The sequence below is a fragment of the Pan troglodytes genome, chromosome X (assembly GCF_028858775.2).
Source record: "Pan troglodytes isolate AG18354 chromosome X, NHGRI_mPanTro3-v2.0_pri, whole genome shotgun sequence".
Classification (NCBI taxonomy): Eukaryota; Metazoa; Chordata; class Mammalia; order Primates; family Hominidae; genus Pan; species Pan troglodytes.
Window position 1 is genome coordinate 129184439 of NC_072421.2, and position 20213 is coordinate 129204651.

Consider the following 20213-nt stretch of genomic DNA (forward strand, 5'->3'; position numbering starts at 1 on the left):
TCCCGGAAAGCCTCCCTGTGGGGGAAAGGCTGATCTGTAGGCCCCCAGGCTATGTCTTCCTGCCTTTTCCTCTAAGGCCTGAAAAGAGACAGGGACATTGGCGGTATCTTGGTGTAGAATCTGGAGAGTGCGGGGTTTGGAGTGAACCAGCAGCTGCCAGGAGGTACTGGCACAGGAAGTCGTGGAGCGGAAACTTGGTTCCTCCGGCGTGGGGAGGACAGTAGGGAACCAGTCAAACACACATAGAGGCTCTTGTGGGCATCTGTCTCTTCTACCTGCCCATTGGAGCAAGAGTCAGCAGGCTTTCACGTGCTAGCATCTTGCTATGGGTCTTGGGGTTTCTGGTAGCATCAATATCGCTAACAAGGAACACAGTTATTCCAAGGGAAGTTTACAGGATTTGCTGTTAGAACCTTCACTCTCCAGGTTCTACAGCAAGGTACCGCCAATGTCCACGTCTCTTTTAAGGCCTTAGACGAGAAGGCAGGGACTCTGAGCATGGAGCCCAAGCCTCTTCCACCTCCCCACAGACCAGACCTTCCCCAACAGGTAGTCCTCACAAGAAGGCCCATGTAATGGCGTAGGGATCCGTTAAATGACATCCTCGCGATGGCGGTAGTGCACCAGATATGCCAGAAAGCCCTGTCTTGGAGCACCGCCCCCTTCTCCTGCCCTTCCTGTCTGAAAAAACGCGACCCATAGACAAAGGTGGAACCAAACATGGATGCCTTCTATTTTGCCCAGTTTGGAGCCTGCTAGTCTTACTGCTGCACTTTTTCATTTTGTTTTCCACTTGAAATCAAACCGAGGCCTAAAACACCGGTCCTCATCAGGAATCCAGTTCTTCCAGAAATTAAATATCCTCCTGACCTACTCTGTGTGGGTTTGATTTACTTCAGAGTTACAGGTCCAGTAATTTCCGAGGCATCAAACTGTCTCCTTCAGGGAATACATTCAGTGGATGAACTCACAAAAAAGAGAAAAGGAGCCGGGCGCGGTGGCTCACGCCTTTAATCCCAGCACTTTGGGAGGCCGAAGCTGGCGGATCACCCGAGGTCAGGAGTTCGAGACCATTATGGCCAGCATGGCAAAACCCTGTCTCTACTAAAAATACAAAAATTAGCGGGGCGTGGTGGCACAGGCCTGTAATCCCAGCTACTCCAGAGGAGGAGGCAGGAGAATCACTTGAACCTGGGAGGGGGAGGTTGCAGTAAGCGGAGAGCGCACTATTGCACTCCAGCCTGGGCAACAGAGTGAGAGTGTCTCAAAAAAAAAAAAAAAAAAAGAGAGAGAGAGAGAAAAGGGCTGAAAGCTTGAAAGCTTGGAAAAGAACTCCAGCAAAAAATTTAAAAATCCCAGAGGTCTTCGCCCTGGCTCCCCTGTCAGGCATCCAGGGAATTCTTCCTATTCTAAGAGCCTTATGTGGTACATCATAGGCAACAATTTGGCATGAGCCATTAGAGGAGAAACCAGGTGACGCTCCTTACTGCATGCCATATATCATAGAACATATGTTCAATTCATATCAAGGTGGCTCAGGGTTTCATCTCATGGTCTCATCATTTAACATCAAAACACAGCATGTGCCCATGCCATTACATATTCTTCAAGTATTCCCTGAGACTTTATGGGGTGTGTGTTTGTGTTCGTGTTTGTGTGTGTCTCTGAGAGTTTTATAATTGGTCTTTTAAGTATAAGGATTACAGTATTCTCCAACTAGTAAATTAAAGAATAATGCTTGACAAAGATTAAGAAAAATCCATGTATTAACACAGAAAACCGCTACCATACAACTTGTCAAGGTAACTTATGAACTTATGGATTATTTCCATGCATATCTTTCAAAATGTGCATACATTAACTTCATGCAAAAAAATAAATCTGTGTAAAAAGTGGATTACTGTGTACACAGTGGTTTGGATCAGACCAAATATGTATTTTAATGAAACTTTCAGATGCATGAATTAATTCGAATGTCACCAGTACTAAGTCTTATATGCCAACATTTCATGCCTTCAATATAAATAAAGGTAAATCTTAACATACAGCCTCAGGAAAATTACTATAGTAAAGTAGACAATATCAGCTCTTTGATTTTTTACAGCTACATCACTACACATTTCTAAAAAAAAGTTCATGAAAAGACAAAGACATCAGAAATTATGGCTACCTAACATTTTGCTCAATTTGTGTAAACAATTTCCACTCTTAACCATTTGCTTTTGGTTTCCATTGGATATTAACCTGAGATGTAATCCATGCACCCTCATCAAGCATCTCATCTTTTTAAGAACTCAGTTTCTGCACAACCAAATCTTCCCATTTCTACTCTTTTTCACTCTGCATCATATCTGCAGTATTTTATTGTGATATCAAATAGTCTTATAGTAATGGGGAGAGACCTTAGGTTTCCATGCCTAAGGAGAGAAGAAAAAAAAAGCTCACCTCTAAAGGCTTGGAGAAGAGCAAATCTAGGCACCAGGCCACGTGGTTCTTGTCCTGATTCCCTACTCAGGTTCCCCAGGAATTTTACTCCATGTTCTAATCTAGTCAGTAGGCCTTATACATTGAGGGGGAGGATGCTATTTAGTGGGGCACTAACATAAGGGTACGGATAGCTCTCAAGCCTGACAAGACACACACAGCCCTACTTGAATAGACACAAACACAGGAATGACTGTAAATACTAATCAGATTGATCACAGGATTTTGTCTCATAGTTTCATTATTTAACATTGAATTAGAAATATTTTCCAGTGTCATTAAATGGCTGTCACTTAGGACTGTGCCCTATGACTTTCTTGTGTATGTGTCTTATTGTTTTTCAGTTGGGAATCAGTCCTATATTTTCTCATTAGTAACAAAGACATGGAATTTGCAAAGAAGTTAAAAATAACCATGTGCTGATCAAGATAAAAGCAATGTCATAAAACTGTATTAAACAATGATCATTGTTTCCATATTTCCTCTCATTTTTTCAACACTCAGATAAAAAGTTCTATATATACAGTCAAACACCACAATAAATTTACATTTTACTTGAATTTAGATATATAAATAAGGTTGAAGAATTAAAAGTTTCACATCTGATTCCTGAGGTTTTTTTATTCTCATAAGAAAGTTGCAATATCTGAATTTTAGACAATAAAATATTTGCAAAAACTTCTTGATTGGACTATTCATCAAAACATAAGTTCTCAATTTTCACTTTTATATCTAAAATATATGTATATTTATACACACATAAAATAGAAACACATGTTTATATACAATAGAAACATATGTATTATACATACTTATACCTAGAAAATTAGGATGTTTAATTCTTCTCAAATTTTTATTCTTAATTCTTTCCTTAAAATTTTATCTTTGAAACCTCAAAAGAAAGATAGCAAAATTCAACAAATGATAGTTGAAATAGGCATCTCTCACATTCAGTCACCTGGAGGTGTAACCTAAGAAAACTGTAAGATGGATGCATTCACACAACTCACATGCAGCTAGAATGCTTTATTAGTGTCTCTGTTTATATAATGACAAATTAAAGTTTTGAATTTGTTGGCCAAAAATACCATCTTCAAACGTATACTCATTATAACACCTACCATGATTAAATATATATAGCATTGGCCGGGCCCAGTGGCTCACTACTGTAATCCCAACACTATGGGAGGCCAAGGCAGGAGGATAGCTTGAGCCCAGGAGTTCAAGACCATTCCTGGCAATGTAGTGAGACCCCGTATCTACAAAAAATACAACAAATAACCAGGCATGGTGGCGTGCAACAGAAGCCCCAGCTATGTAGGAGGCGGAGATGGGAGGACCACCTGAGTCCAGGGAGGTTGATTCTGCAGTGACCCATGATCATGCCATTGCACTCTCACCTGGGCAACAATGAGACACTGTCATATATATATATATATATATATTTTTTTAATATTGTTATATACCTACAGACAGATATAAATACACATACTCTCAACACAGTTTAAATATAATTGGATGTATACTGTTTGAAATTTGTACAAAATCTTCAGCATTGTCTTATATGCCTTGAATATATCTACATCCATATGTACTTTTGAGTGCTTGGAATTTTTTTATATTTTACTCTAGAAGAACTTTAAGATATTATAAAGCAGAAAACATGCTGGGTCTCATATAGTGAGAAGAAATAATGACTTTTAAAATGTCTGTGCTAGGTATTATCATCTGTTCACTCTGCACATATAATATGGACTTTTATAACCTAATGTTCAAATTCCCCTATAGTACAACTGTTTTTGTTTTTTAATGTTAGATATGGGGTTTCCCTATGTTGACCAGTTTGATCTCGAAATCCTGGCCTCAAGCAATCCTCCCATGTCAGCCTCCCAAAGTGCTAGGATTACAGGCATGAGGCACCAAGCCCAGCCACCTTGTAGTATAACTGTTAAAACAAGATTTCTTCACTGATAACTTGAGTACTTTTCAAATATAATTATTCATGGAAATAATAACAGGTTTAAAATTATTGGCACTTTTTAAAACTGAGTTGGTAAAATTCATATAACATAAAATTAACCATTAAAATGTGTGAAATTCAGTGGCATTTAGTACTTTCACAATGCAGTGCAAGCACTATCTGTATCTATTGGCAAAGCACTTTCATTACCACAAAAGAAAACCTGGACCCATTAAGCATTCCCCATTCCACTCTCTGCCCAGCCCCTGGCAAACACTCATCTACTTTCCCTCACTACTGATCATCACAATAAGTGGTCTTTTCCAAAGTCTTGCTTTTTTCACTTAGCGCGTTTCAAATTTCATGCATTGGTTATCTATCTTATTGACATCTACCTCTTGGATATGGAACTTCGCTATTGTACCTTCATCCACCCAATTTATCACCTGAAGGAGACAATTTGATGCCATGGAACTTGCTGGACCTGCAACTGTGTGAAGTAAATCATACCCAGATAGACTCAGTGAGGAGTATATTTAATTTCTGAAAGAACAAAATTCCTGATAAGCACGGGTGGTTTAAGCTGAATTTTATTTTTAGTTGGAAAAACAAAACAAAACCAAAAAAAATCAACAGTTAAGACCAGGTTGCACCAAACTGGACAAATCTCCAGGCAGCTATGTTTGGTGGCACCTTTATCTCTGGTTTGCTTATTTCATAGATGAAGAGCCAGAGAAAGGCCTCAAACATAGGGCTTCCCTGAAAATGTGCAACACTACTACCACCGTGAGGAAATCGTTTAAAGACATAATACTCCACTAGCGCCTCCTTCCCAGGAAGCCTCGCTGTGGGGAAAGGCTGATCTGTTGGGAGGTGGGAGAGGCTTGGCCTCCAGGCGAGGTCTTCTTGCCTTCTCCTCTAACGCCTGAAGAGTGACCTAGACATTGGTGGTATCTTGGTGTAGAACCTGGAGAGTGAGGGGCTTGGAGTGAACCAGCAGCTGCCAGGCGGTCCTGGCACAGGAAGTCGTGGGTCGGGGCCTCAGTTCCTCCTGGTGTGGGCAGGACTGCAGGAACCCACTCAAACACACATTGAGGCTTTTGTAGGCATCTGTCTCTTCTTCCTGTCCCTTGGAGCAAGAGTCAGCAAGCTTTCTGATGTTGGCATCTTGCTATGGGTCTTTGGGTCTCTGTGACCAAACAACAGGTTTATTCAAAGGGAAGTTTACAGGATTTGCTATTAGAAGCTTCACACTCCAGATTCTATAGCAAGATATTGCCAATGTCCAGGTCTCTTTTAAGGCCTTAGACAAGTAGGCAAGGACGCCCAGCATGGAGGCCAAGCCTCTTTCACCTCTTACCAGACCACACCTACCCCAACAGGTAGTGCTCAGAGAACTCTGTAATGGCGTTAAACGACTATAATTCGTTAAACGTCTTCCTCGCGATGGCAGTAGTGCTCCAGATATGCCAAGAAGTCCTGTTACGTAGCCCTCTTCTCCCGCCCTTCCTGTCTGAAAAAACGCCACACATAGACAAAGAGCCACCAAACATGGATGTCTTCTATTTTGCCCAGTTTGGAGCCAGCTGGTCTTACTGCTGTGCTTTTTCTTTTTGTTTTCCACTTGAAATCAAACCATGGCCTAAACCAACCACCCTCATCAGGAATTTTGTTCTTTAAGAAATTATTCTACTGACCTAGTCTGTGTGGGTTTCATTTACTTCAGAGTTACAGGTCCAATAATTTCCGTGGCATCAAACTGTCTTTTTCAGGGGATAGCTTCAGTGTATGAACGCACAAAAAGGAGAAAAGGGCTGAAAGCTTGGAAAGGAACTCCAGCAACAATTTAAAAATCCCAGAGATCTTGGCCCTGGCTCCCCTGTCAGGCATCCAGGGAATTCTTCCTATTCTAAGAGCCTTATGTGGTACATCGTAGGCAACAATTTGGCATGAGCCATTAGAGGAGAAACCAGGTGACGCTCTTTATTGCATGCCATGTATACTCCACATGGCATGATACTCATAGTACATATGCTCAATTCCTGTCAAGGTGACTCAGAGTTTCAACTCATGGTCTCATCATTTAACATCAAAACACAGCATGTGCCCATGCCACTACATATTCTTCAAGTATTCCCTGAGACTTTATGGGCTGTGTGTGGTTGTGTTTGTGTGTGTCTCTGAGAGTTTTATAATCTCTTTTAGGTATAAGAATTAACTAGTAAATTAAAGAATAATGCTTGACAAAGATTAAGAAAAATCCATGTATTAATAATGAAGAAAACCACTACCATACAACTAGTCAAGGCAACTTAAGAACTTTTGGATTATTTCCAGGAATATCTTTAAATATGTACATACATTGTTAATTTCATGAAAAAATAAATCTGTATTGAAAGTGGATTACTATGTACACTGTGGTTTGGATCAGATCAAGTGTGCATTTTAACAAACCTTTGAGGAGGGTGAATTCATTTGAATGTCACCAGTACGAAGTCTTATATGTCAACATTTCATGCCTTCAATATGAGTAAAGGTAAACCTTAAAATAGGGCCTCACGAATATTACTTTAGAAAAGTAGACACTTATCATCTTTTTGTTTGAATTTTTAAAGATGCATTACTATACGTTTCAAAACAAAACGCCATGAAGAGACAAAGACAACAGAAACTACGGATACCTAATATTTTGCTCAATATGTGTAACCATTCTCCACTCTTAACCATTTGCTTTTGGCTTCCATTGGATATTGAACTGAGATGAGATCCACTCACCCTCAACAAGCATCTCCTCTTTTTAAGAACTCAGTTTCTGCACAACCAAATCTCCCCATTTCTACTCTTTTTCATTCAGCATCCTATCAGCAGTGTTTTATTATGATAACAAATAGTCTTGTTGTATTGGGAACAGACCTTAAGGATCCATGCCTAAGAAAGAATTAAAAATAAAGCTTACCCCCAAGGTCTTGGAGAAGAGCCAATCTAGGCACCGGGCCACGTGGTTGTTGTCCTGACTCCCTCCCCAGGTTCCCTGGGAGTTTTACTCCATGTTCTGACCTAGTCATTAGGCCTTATATGTTGAGCGGGAGGCCACTATTTAGAGGGGCTATAACGTAAGTGCCCATGTAGCTCTTAAACCTGACAAGACACACACAGCCCTGTTTGGACACAAACGAATGACTATAAATGCTAATCAGATGGATCACAGGATTTTGTCTCATGGTTTCATTATTCAACATTGGAACAGAAATATTTTCCAATGTCATTAAAAGGCTATGACTGGCTGGGTGTGCTGGCTCACACCTGTAATCCCAGCAGTTTGGGAGGCCGAGGTGGGCGGATCACTTGAGGTCAGGAGGTCGAGATAAACCTGGCCAACATGGTGAAACCCTGCCTCTACTAAAATACAAAAAAATTAGCCAGGTATGGTGGTGCATGCCTATAATCCCAGCTACTTGGGAAGCTGAGGCAGGAGAATTGCTTGAACCCAAGGCAGAGGTTGCAGTGAGCTAAGGTCGTGCCGATGCACTCCACCATGGGTAACAAAGTGAGACTCCATCCGTCTCAAAACAAACAAAAAGGCTATGACTTAGGACTGCCTCTTATGACTTTGTTGTGTATGTGTCTTACTGTTTTTCACCTAGGAATCAGTCCTATACTTTCTTATTAGTAAGGAAGACATGGAATTTGCAATGAAGTTAAAAAAAACCCTTTGGGAGGTGGGGGCAGGTGGATCACAAGGTCAAGAGATTGAGACCATCCTGCCAACATGGTGAAACCCCATCTCTACTAAAAACACAAAAATTAGCTGAGTCTGGTGGTGCGCACCTGTAGTCCCAGCTACTCGGGAGGCGGAGGCAGGAGAATCACTTGAACCTGGGAGGCAGAGGTTGCAGTGAGCCGAGATCACCCCACTGCACTCCAGCCTGGCGACAGAGTAAGACTCCCTCTCAAGGAAAAGAAAGGGGGTGGGGGGAGGGGGGCGGTGGCTCATGCCTGTAATCTCAGCACTGTGGGAGACCTAGGAGGGCAGATCACCTGATGTCGGGAGTTCAAGACCAGACTGACCAACATGGTGAAACCCCGTCTCTACTAAAAATACAAAATTAGCCAGGTGTGGTGGCACATGCCTGTAATCTCAGCTACTTGGGAGGCTGAGGCAGGAGAATCACTTGAACCTGGGAGGCAGAGGTTGCGGTGAGCCGAGATCATGCCATTGCACTCCAGCCTGGGCAACAAGAGCAAAACTACGTCTCAAAAAAAAAAAAAAAAAAAAAAAAAAAAGGAAAGAAATAAAAATAAAAATAACCATGTGCTGATCCGGAGAAAACCAATGTAATAAAACTGTATTAAACAATATTAACTGTTTCCATATTTACTCCAATTTTTTACACACAGATCAAAAGTTCTATATATACAGTCAAACACGACAATAAATTTACATTTTACTTCAATTTAGCTATATATAGGTTAAAGAACTAAAAGTTTCACCACTGATTCCTTAGGAGTTTTTGATATTCTCATAAGAAATTTGCAATATCTGAACTTTAGACAATAAAATACTTGCAGAGAACTTGTGATTGGCCTATTCATCAAAACATAAGATCTCAATTTGCACTTTTAAATCGAAAATATGTATGCATTTACACATACATAAACATATAAATACATATTTATATACAACATAAACATATGTATTATACATATTTATACCTCTGAAAATTAGGATTTTTAATACTTCTCAAATTTTTACTCCTAGTTCTCACCACAAAACATTATCTTTAAAATTTCAGGCTGGGCGCAGTGGCTCAAGCCTGTAATCCCAGGACTTTGGGAGGCTGAGGTGGGCAGATCACGAGGTCAAGAGATTGAGACCAACCTGGCCAACATGGTGAAACCCCGTCTCTACTAAAAATACAAAAAAATTAGCCAGGCATGGTGGTGCATGCCTATAGTCCCATCTACTCGGGGGGCTGAGGCAAGAGAATCACTTGAATCCAGGAGGCAGAGGTTGCAGTGAGCTGAGATTGAGCCACTGCACTCTAGCCTGGTGACAGAGCGAGACTCCATCTCACACACACAAAAAAGAAATTTCAAAAGAAGGATAACAAAATTCAATAAATGGTAGTTGAAATAGGCATCTCTCACATTCCAGTCACCTAGATGTGTAACCTAAGAAAACTGTAAGATGGATGCATTCACACAACTCACATGGAGCTAGAGTTCTTCATTAGTGTCTCTGTTTATATAACGATGAATTAAAGATATGAATTTACTGGTCAAAAATATCATCTTCAAACATATACTCACTATGACACCTACCACGATTAAAAAGATGGCATTGGCCGGGCATGGTGGCTCACAACTGTAATTCCAGCACTTTGGGAGGCCTAGGCAGGTGCATAGCTTGAGCCTAGGAGTTCAAGTCCAGCCCTGACAATGTAGAGAGACCCCGTCTCTTCAAAAAATACAAAAAATAGCCGGGCATGGTGACCTACAATGGAAGCCCTAGCTACATAGGAGGCGGAAATGGGAGGATCACCTCAGCCCAGGGAGGCTGATGTTGCAGTGAGCCATGATCATGCCTCTACACTCCACCCTGGGCAACAGAGTAAGATGCTGTCTAAAATATATATATATGCATATCTGTGTGTGTATATATATATATATATGTGTGTGTGTGTGTATATGCATATATGTGTGTGTATATACACATATGTGTATATATATGTGTGTATATATATGTGTGTATATATACATATACATATTCAGCATCACCTTATACTCTTTGAATATATCTACATCAATACATACTTTTGAGTGCTTGAAATTTTTTATATTTTACTCTAGAAGAACTGTAAGAAATTATAAAGTAGAAAACTTGTGGTAGGTCAAACATAGTAAGAAGAAATAATCACTTTTTAAAGGTCTGTGCTAGGTACTATGATCTGTTCCCTATATATATATAATATGGACTTTTATAAACTAATGTTCAAATTCCCCTGTAGTATAACTTCTTGTTGTTGTTTATTTATTTATTTATTTTTGTATTTTTCATTTTAGATATGGGGTTTCACTCTGTTGACCAGGCTGATCTCGAACTGCTGGTCTCAAGCGATCCTCCCATCTTGGACTCCCAAAGTGCTAGGATTACAGGCATGAGGCACCTTGACTGGCCACCATGTACTATAGCTGTTAAAACAAGTTTGTTTCACTGATAACTGGAGTACTTTTCAAATATAATTAAGAATTCATGGAAAAATGATAGCTTTAAAAGTATTGGCACTTTTAAGAACTGAGTTTGTAAACTTCATATAACATAAAATTAACCATTAAAATGTATTAATTTCAATGGCATTTAGGACACTCACAATGCAGTGCAAGCATTACCACTATGTAGTGGCAAATCATTTTCACTACCACAAAAGAAAATCCTGGACCCATTAGTTAGTCATTCCCCATTCCACTCTCTGCCCAGCCCCTGGCAAACACTCATCTGATTTCCCTCACTACTGATCATCACAACAAGTGGCCTTGTTCATCTTGTTGTGGGAACCAGGAGACCAGAGAGACCAATGGGTGGAACAGGAGGATTTTACTAGGTGGTCACCAACTCAGCAGATTAACATCCAAAGGCTGAGCCCCAAACCAAGAGAGGGCTTGACTTTTATACATATATCTGAAAAGGGCCCAAAACCTGTAAGGCCGTTAAGCAAGCTTACAGAAGCAGAACAAAGGCAGTTTATCAAACAGTGACAGGTTTTACAATTCAGGCATGTCTTGTGACCTTCGCCATAACTGCACAGCTGGAAAACAGGAACTTACAAAATCCTTACAAGCGTGCGGAAACAGTTACAAAAATAGTTGTGAGAGCAGAACAAAGAATAATGGTATGGGGAAAGAATTTCAAAGGGGAAACTGATAAAAAGAACTTGTTTTTCTTTCTTTTTTTTTTTTTTTAGATGAAGTCTCACTCTTGTCCCCCAGGCTGGAGTGCAATGGTGTGATCTCGGTTCACTGCAACCTCCTCCTCCCGGGTTCAAGTGATTCTCCTGTCTCAGCCTTCCAAGTAGCTGGGATTACAGCTGCCTGCCAACATGCCTGGCTAATTTTTGTATTTTTAGTAGAGACGGGGTTTCACCATGTTGGCCAGGCTGGTCTTGAACTCCCGACCTCAGGTGATCCTCCCACCTCGGCCTCCCAAAGTGCTGGGGTTACAGGTGTGAGCCACCGTGCCCGGCCAAATAACTTGTTTTTCTTATCCCTGCTTCTAGAGCCCATTCCTTCTCGGCCCCCACTCTGCTGATAGTGCTATCAAGTCCTGACAGAGCCCTACTTATCGCTGGGCCTTGGAGTGAGTCAGCCCAGCACAGAGAACCAGCTTTTCTCTCCCTTTTTTTTTTTTCTTTTACATCTCCTGCTTCAGTACTGCTTCTTTCACTTAGCGTTTCAAACTTCATGAATTGGTTTTCTATCTCTTTGATATCTGTCTCTTAGATATCTATCTGTTAGATATCTGTCTTTGTTTTTGTACCTTCATCCATCCAATGTATCACCTGAAGGAGACAATTTGATACCATGGAACTTCCAGGACTTGTAACTGTGTGAGGTAAATCATACCCAGATAGCTTCAGCGAGGAGTATATTTAATTTCTGAAACAACAGGATTCTTGAGAAGCATGGGTGGTTTAGGCCTCATTTTGCTTTCAGATGGAAAAAAAAAAAAAAAGTAAAAATTCAACAGTAAGACCAGGTTGCACTAAACTGGACAAATCTCCAGGTAGCCATATTGGGTGGCACCTTTGTCTCTGGGTGGAGTTTTTTCAGACGGGAAGGGCGGGAGTAAAGGGTTCCAAGATAGGGATTCCCTAACAATGTGAAGCACGACTGCCACCGTGAGGAAATCGTTTGAAGACACAATACGCCATTACAGCGTCCTTCCCAGAAAGACTTGCTGTGGGGGGAAGTCTGAACTGTGGGAGGTGGCAGACGCTTGGGCTCCAGGCTAGGTCTTCTAGCTTTCTCCTCTAAGGCCTGAAGAGAGGCCTTAACATTGGTAGTAGCTTGGTGTAGAACCAGGAGAGTGAGGGGCTTGTAGTGAACCAGCAGCTGCCAGGCGATCCTGGCACAGGAAGACGTAGGGCGGGGCCTCGGTTCCTCCAAGTGTGGGCAGGACTGAAGGCACCCATTCAAACACACATGGAGGCTCTTGTGGGCATCTGTCTCTTCTTCCTGTCCCTTGGAGCAAGAGTCAGCAGGCTTTCTCGAACTAGCATCTTGCTACGGGTCTTTGGGTCTCTGGTAGCACCAGTACCGCGCACAAACAACAGGTTTATTCCAGGGAAGTTTACAGGATTTGGTATTAGAACCTTCACACTCCAGGTTCTATACCAAGACACCGCCAAAGTCCTGGTGTCCTTTAAGGCCTTAGACGAGAAGGCTAGGACTCCCAGCATGGAGCAAGCCTTTTCCACCTCCCCACAGAGAACTTCCCCAACAAGTAGTCCTCAGGAGAACACCGTAATGGCGTAGGGATTTGTTAAACAACATCCTCGCGATGGCAGTAGTGCTTCAGGTATGGGAAGAAGCACTGTTCCAGAGCCCTCTTTTCCCGCCCCTCCTGTCTGAAAAAACGCCACCTATAGACAAAGGCCCTGCAGAATGGGTGCCTTACATTTAGCCCAGTTTGCAGCCAGCTAGTCTTACTGCTGAGCTTTTTCTTTTGGTTTCCAGTTCAAATGAAACCAAGGCCTAAACCACCCGCCCTCATCAGGAATCTTGATCTGTGTTAAAAGTGGATTACTGTGTACACTGTGATTTGGATCACACCAAGTGTATTTTTTTTTTTTTTTTTTTTTGAGACGGAGTCTCCGCTCTGTCGCCCAGGCTGGAGTGCAGTGGTGTATCTCTGCTCACTGCAAGCTCCGCCTCCCGGGTTCATGCCATTCTCCTGCCTCAGCCTCCCGCCTAGCTGGGTCTACAGGCGCCCGCTACCACGCCCTGCTAATTTTTTGTACTTTTTAGTAGAGACGGCGTTTCACCGTGTTAGCCAGGAAGGTCTCGATCTCTTGACCTCGTGATCCGCCCGCCTTGGTCTCCCAAAGTGCTGGGATTACAGGTGTGAGCCACCGCGCCCACCCACCCCGAGTGTGTATTTTAACAAACATTTGAGGAGCGTGATTTTATTAGAATGTCACCAGTATTAACTCTTTTTTTGTTTTGTTTTGTTTTTTGTTTTTTTTTTTGAGATAGAGTCTCGCTCTGTTGCCCAGGCTGGCGTGCAGTGGTGGGATCTCCGCTCACTGCAAGGTCTGCATCCCGGGTTCACGGGATTCTCCTGCCTCAGCCTCCTGAGCAGCTGGGATTACAGGCGTCCACCACCACGCCCATGGAGTTTCACCATGTTGGTCAGGCTGGTCTCGAAATCCCGACCTCGTGATCCGCCGGCCTCAGCCTCCCAAAGTGCTGGGATTACAGGTGTGAGCCACCCCACCCGGCCCAGTACTAAGTCTTATATCTCAACATTTCACACCTTCAATATAAATAAAGGTAAATCTTAACATAGGGCCTCAGGAATATTACTTTAGTAAAGTAGACACTATCAGTTTTTTGTGGAATTTTTACAGATACATCACTACGTTTCTAAAAAAAGGCCATGAAGAGACAAAGACACCAGAAACTATGGCTCCCCAACATTTTGCTCAATTTTTGTAAACATATTCCACTCAGCAATTTGCTTTTAGTTTCCGTTGGATATTAAACTGAGATGTAATCCACTCACCCTCATCAAGCATCTCCTCCTTTTAATAACTTAGTTTCTGCACAACCAAGTCTTCCCATTTCTACTCTTACTCACTCAGCATCATATCTATAGTGTTTTATTATGCTATCAAGTACTCTTGTAGTATTCTGGAAAGACCTTAGCTTTCCATGCCTAAGGAGAGAAGAAAAAAAAAGCTTACCCCTAAGGTCTTGGAGAAGAGCAAATCTAGGCACAAGGCCACGTGTTTCTTGTCCTGACTTCCTCCCCAGGTTCCCTGGGAGTTTTACTCCATATTCTGACCTAGTCATTAGGCCTTATATGTTGAGGGAGGGGCGGCTATTTAGTGGGGCTCTAACATAAGGGCTCAGATAGCTCTCAATTCTGACAAGACACACACAACCCTACTTGAATGGACACAAATACAGGAATGACTATAAGTCCTAATCAGATGGATCACGGGATTTTGTCTCATAGTTTCATCATTTAACATTGGAACAGAAATATTTTCCAGTGTCATTACAAGGCTATGACTTACAACTGTGTCCTATGACTTTGTTGTGTATGTCTCTTACTGTTTTTCAGTTAGGAATCAGTCCTATATTTTCTCATTAGTAACAAAGACATGGAATTTGCAAAGTGAAAAGTAGCCAACTGCTGATGAAGAGAAATGCGACGTCATAAAACTGTGTATTAAACACTGATAACCGTTTCCATATTTACTCATATTTTTTTCTTTTCTTTCTTTTTTTTTTTTTTTTTTTGAGAGGGAGTCTCGCTCTGTTGCCTAGGTTGGAGTGCATTGGCGCTATCTTGGCTCACTGCAAGCTCCACCTCCCGAGTTCACGCCATTCTCCTGCCTCAGCCTCCCAAGTACCTGGGACTACAGGTGCCTGCCAACACGCCCCGCTAATTTTTTGTATTTTTAGTAGAGACGGGGTTTCACCATGTTGGCCAGGATGGTCTCAAACTCCTGACCCCATGATCCGCCCACCTCGGTCTCCCAAAGTGCTGGGATTACAGGCATGAGCCACTGTGCCTGGCCTACTCCTATTTTTTCAATACACAGATAAAAAAGTTCTATATATACAGTCAAACACCACAATAAATTTACATTTTACTTGAATTTATCCATACATAATGATGAAGATTAAGATTTTCACATCTGATTCTTAAGGAGTTCTTGATATTCTCATAAAAATTTGCAATATCTGAATTTTTTACAATAAAATATTTGCAAAGAACTTCTTGTTTGGACTATTCATCAAAATATAAGTTCTGAACTTGCACTTTTAAATTTAATATATATATTTATACATACATAAACATATAAATCCATATTTATATACAATATAAACATATGTATGTTACATACTTATACCTATGAAAATAAGGATTTTTAATTCTTCTTCAAATTTTATTGCTAATTCTTACCTTAAAATTTTATCTCTAAAATCTCAAAAGGATAAAAAAATTTAATAAATGATAATTGAAATAGGCATCTCTCACTTTCAGTCAGCTAGATGTGTAACCTAAGAAAACTGTAAGATGGATGCATTCACACAGCTTACATGCAGCTAGAATGCTTCATTAGTGTCTCTGTTTATATAACGATGCATTAAAAATGTGAATTTGTTCACCAAAAATGCCATCTTCAAACATATACTCAGTATAACATCTACCACGATTAAAAATTTATAGCATTGGCTGGGCGCGGTGGCTCACAACTGTAATTGCAGCACTTTGGGAGGCCAAGGCAGGTAGACAGCTTGAGCCCAGGAGTTCAATACCAGCCCTGGCAATGTAGGTAGACCCTGTGTCTACAAAAAATACAAACTATAGCTGGGCATGGTGGGGTACAACAGAAGCCCCAGGTACGTATAGGAGGCAGAGGTGGCAAGATCACCTGATCCCAGGGAGATTGATGCTGCATTGATCCATGATCATCATGCCACTGCACTCCAGCCTAGGCAACAGTGAGACAGTCTCATATATATATATGGCATTTAAAATTTTGTAATATATCTCCAGACAGATAAATACACACACACTTGACACAGTTTAAATTTAATTGGATGCATAATGTTTGAAATTTGTACAAAATCTGCAGCATCACTTTATGCTCTTTGAATATATCTACATCAATATATACTTTTGAGTGCTTTAATTTTTTTATATTTTATTCTACAAGAACTTTAAGAAATTATAAAGCAGAAAACATATGGTAGGTCAAACATAGTGAGAAGAAATAATCACTTTTCCCTATGCACATATAATATGGACTTTTTAAAACTAATGTTCAATTTCCTCTGTAGTATAACAGGTTTTTTACTTTTTATTTTAGATATGGGTTTTCGTTGCCGGGCAGGGTAGCTCACGCCTGTAATCCCAGCACTTTGGGAGGCTGAGGCGGGTGGATCACAAGGTAAGGAGATTGAGACCATCCTGGCTAAAATGGTGAAACCCGTCTCTACTAAAAATACAAAAAATTAGCCGGGTGTGGCGGCACACGCCTGTAGTCCCACCTACTTGGGAGGCTGAGGCAGGAGAATTGCTTGAACCCAGGAGGCGGAGGTTGCAGTGAACCCAGATCGTGCCACTGCACTCCAGCCTGGGCGACAAAGCGGGATTCTGTCTCAAAAAAAAAAAAAAAGATATGGGGTTTCGCTATGTTGACCAGGCTGACCTCGAACTCCTGACCTCAAGCCATCCTCCTATCTCAGACTCCCAAAGTGCTAGGATTATAGGCATGAGGTGTCATGCCCGGCCACCCAGTAGTATAACTGTTATAAACAAGTTTTTTTCACTGATAATTTGAGCACTTTTCTAATATAATTAATTATCCATAGAAATAATGATAGGTTTAAAAGTATTGGCACTTTTTAGAACTGAGTTTGTAAAATTCATATAACATAAAATTAGCCATTAAAATGTGTGAAATTGAGTGGCATTTAGTACATTCAAGATGCCGTGCAAGCATTACCACTACATAGTGGCAAATCATTTTCATTACCACAAAACAAAACCCCGGACCCATTAAGCAGTCATTCCGCATTGGGCTCTCTCTCTGCCCAGTCCCTGACAAACACTCATCTGCTTTCCCTCACTACTGATCATAACAAGTGGCCGTTTTCAACTTCCTTCTTTCACTTAGCTTGTTTCAAATTTCATGTATTGGTTATCTATCTCTTTGATATCTACCTTTGTTGTTGTACCTGCATCCACACAATTTATCACCTTAAGGAGACAATTTTATGCCATGAAACTTGCTGGACCTGTAATTGTGTGAAGTAAATCATACCCAGATAGACTCAGTGAGGAGTGTATTTAATTTCTGAAAGAACAAGATTCCTGATGAACCTGGGTGGTTTAGGCCTCATTTTGTTTTCACACGGAGTAAAAAAAGGAAAAATTCAACAGTAAGACCAGGTTGCACCAAACTGGACAAATCTCCAGGAAGCCATGTTGGGTGGTGACTTTGTCTCTGGGTGGCGTTTTTTCAGCCAGGAAGGGCGGGAGAAAAGGGCTCCAAGATAGGGCTTTCTTGAAAATATGGAGTACTACTGCCACCGTGAGGAAATCGTTTAATAACGCAATACGCCATTATAGCTTCTTTCCGGGAAGCCTGGCTGTGGGGGAAGGTCTGATCTGTGCGCAGGTGGAAGAGGTTTGGGCTCCAGGCTAGGTCTTCTTGGCTTCTCCTGGAACTCCTGAAGAGAAACCTGGACATTGGCGATATCTTGGTGTAGAACCTGGAGAGTGAGGGGCTTGCAATGAAGCAGCAGCTGCCCGGCGGTCCTGGCACAGGAAGTCGTGGGGCGGGGTCTCGGTTCCTAGTGTGGGCAGGACTGCAGGAACCCACTCAAACACAAATGGAGGCTCTTGGGGGCATCTGTCTCATGTAATTGCCCCTTGGAGCAAGAGTCAGCTGGCTTTCATGTGCTGGCATCTTGCTATGGGTCTTTGGGTCTCTGGTAGCATAAGTACCGCGCAAAACCAACAAAGGTATTCAAAGGGAAGTTTACAGGATTTGCTATTAGAACCTTCACTTTCCAGGTTCTATACCAAAATATCGCCAATGTCCATGTCTCTTTTAAGGCCTTAGACAAGAAGGCAAGGACTCCCAGCCTGGAGCCCAAGCCTCTTCCACTTCCCCACAGACCAGTCCTTCCCCAACAGGTAGTCCTCAGAGAACGCTGTAATAATGGCGTAGGGATTCACTAAACGACTTCCTCGCGATGGCAGTAGTGCTCCAGTTATGCCAAGAAGCCCTGTCTTTGAGCCAAGGTCTTCCGCCCTTCCTGTCTGAAAAAACGCCACCTATAGACAAATCACAACCAAACGTGGATGCCTTCTATTTTGCCCAGTTGGGAGTCAGCTGGTCTTACTGCTGCACTTTTTCTTTTTGTTTTGCGCTTGAAATCAAACCAAGGCCTAAACCACCTGCCTCTATCAGGAATCTTGATCTTTCAAAAATGAAATCTCCTCCTGACCTAATCTGTGTAGGTTTGATTTACTTCAGAGTTACAGGACCAGTAATTTCCGTGGCATCAAACTGTCTCTTTCAGGGGATAAATTCGGTGGATGGATATACAAAAAGAAAAGGGCTTAAAGCTTGGAAAAGATCTTTCCAGTAAACAATTAAAAAATCCCAGGGGGAAGGGTGCGGTGGCTCACGCCTGTAATTACGGCACTTTAGGAGGCCAAAGCGGGCAGATTGACTGAGGTCAGGAGTTGGAGACCAGCCTGGCCTACGTGGTGAAACTCCGTTTCTACTAAAAATGCAAAAATTAGCTGGGGGTGGTGGCGGGCGTCTGTAATCTCAGCTACTCAAGAGTCTCAGGTAGGAGAATTGTTTGAACCCAAGAGACGGAGGTTGCAGTGAGCCGAGATTGTGCCACTGCGCTCCAGCCTGGGCGACAGAGCAAGACTCGGTCTCAAAAAAAAAAAAAAAAAAAAAAAATCCCAGGGATCTTGGACCTGGCTCCCTGATCAGACATCCAGGGAGTTCTTCGTATTCTAAGAGCCTTCTGTAGTGCATTGTAGGCAACAATTTCGCATGAGCCATTAGAGGAGAAACCAGGTTACGCACATTACCACATGCCATATATACTCCAAATGACATGATACTCATAGTACATATGTTTAATTCCTGTCAAGGTGGCTCAGAGTTTCATCTCATGGTCTCATCATTTAACATCAAAACACAGCATGTCACCATGCCATTACATATTCTTCAAATATTTCCTGAGAATTTATGGGGTGTGTGTGTTCGTGTTTGTGTTTGTGTGTGTCTCTGAAAGTTTTATAATTTGTCTTTTAGGTATAAGGATTACAGTACTCTCCAACTAGTAAATTGAAGCATAATGCTTGACAAAGATTAAGAAAAATCCATGTATTAATAATGAAGAAAACTGCTACCATACAACTTGTCAAGGCAACTCATGAACTTTTGGATTATTTCCATGCATATCTTTCAATATGTACATACACTGTTAATTTCATGCAAAAAATAAATGTGTTAAAAGTGGATTACTGTGCACACTGTGGTGTGGATAAGACCAAGTGTGTATTTTACCGAATCTTTCAGATGTGTGAATTCATTTGAATGTCAACCGTACTAAGTTTATATGTCAACATGTCACGCCTTCAATATAAATAAAGGTAAATCTTAAAATAGGGCCTCAGGAATATTGCCTTAGAAAAGTAGACACTATCGCCGGGCGTGGTGGCTCACGCCTGTAATCCCAGCACTTTGGGAGGCCGAGGCGGGTAGATCACAAGGTCAGGAGATCAAGACCATTCTGGCTGACACGGTGAAACCCTGTCTCTACTAAAAATACAAAAAAAAAAAAAATTAGTGGGGCATGGTGGCGGGCGCCTGTAGTCCCAGCTACTTGGGAGGCTGAGGCAGGAGAATGGCGTGAACCCGGGAGGGAGCTTGCAGTGAGCCGAGATTGTACCACTGCACTCCAGCCTGGGCGACAGAGCGAGACACTGCCTCAAAAA

At 41.8% G+C, this 20213-nt stretch overlaps 1 protein-coding gene across 1 annotated transcript in view; it reads right to left on the minus strand.

Annotated features, from left to right (window-relative positions):
- Positions 1-20213, minus strand: part of LOC100611487 (uncharacterized) — a 106408-nt gene that overhangs the window by 37374 nt on the left and 48821 nt on the right. The gene's annotated exons all lie outside the window — the stretch shown is intronic.